The following is a 341-nucleotide window of genomic DNA, read 5'->3' on the forward strand; positions in this document are numbered from 1 at the left end:
CAACAATAAATACAGCTCGTTTTTCTCTCAGATCTTCCCATAGCATCTCGATCCCTCTTGAACTTCGTCTCAGAGTGAGAAAAGTGATCTCCACCTTCTCCCTCCCCCTTTTAAGTCTCCTTTCTTTTTCTAGAAAAGTGGGTCCTTGAGATGTTGGTTTAAGCCATCGATTCGGAAATGTCTTTTACTGAACCCTCAAAAAAAAGGAAGAAAAGCGAGGAAGAAAAAAAAAATGAAGCTTCGAAATCGCGTTTAGTGTGCAAAGTACGCTGCTGTTCGAGTCGTTCGGAACACTCATGCGAAACTAATGCGTTGGGAGTGGCACGGAGAGATCAATCCGG

The sequence above is a fragment of the Penaeus monodon genome, chromosome 19, assembly GCF_015228065.2.
Source record: "Penaeus monodon isolate SGIC_2016 chromosome 19, NSTDA_Pmon_1, whole genome shotgun sequence".
NCBI lineage: Eukaryota > Metazoa > Arthropoda > Malacostraca > Decapoda > Penaeidae > Penaeus > Penaeus monodon.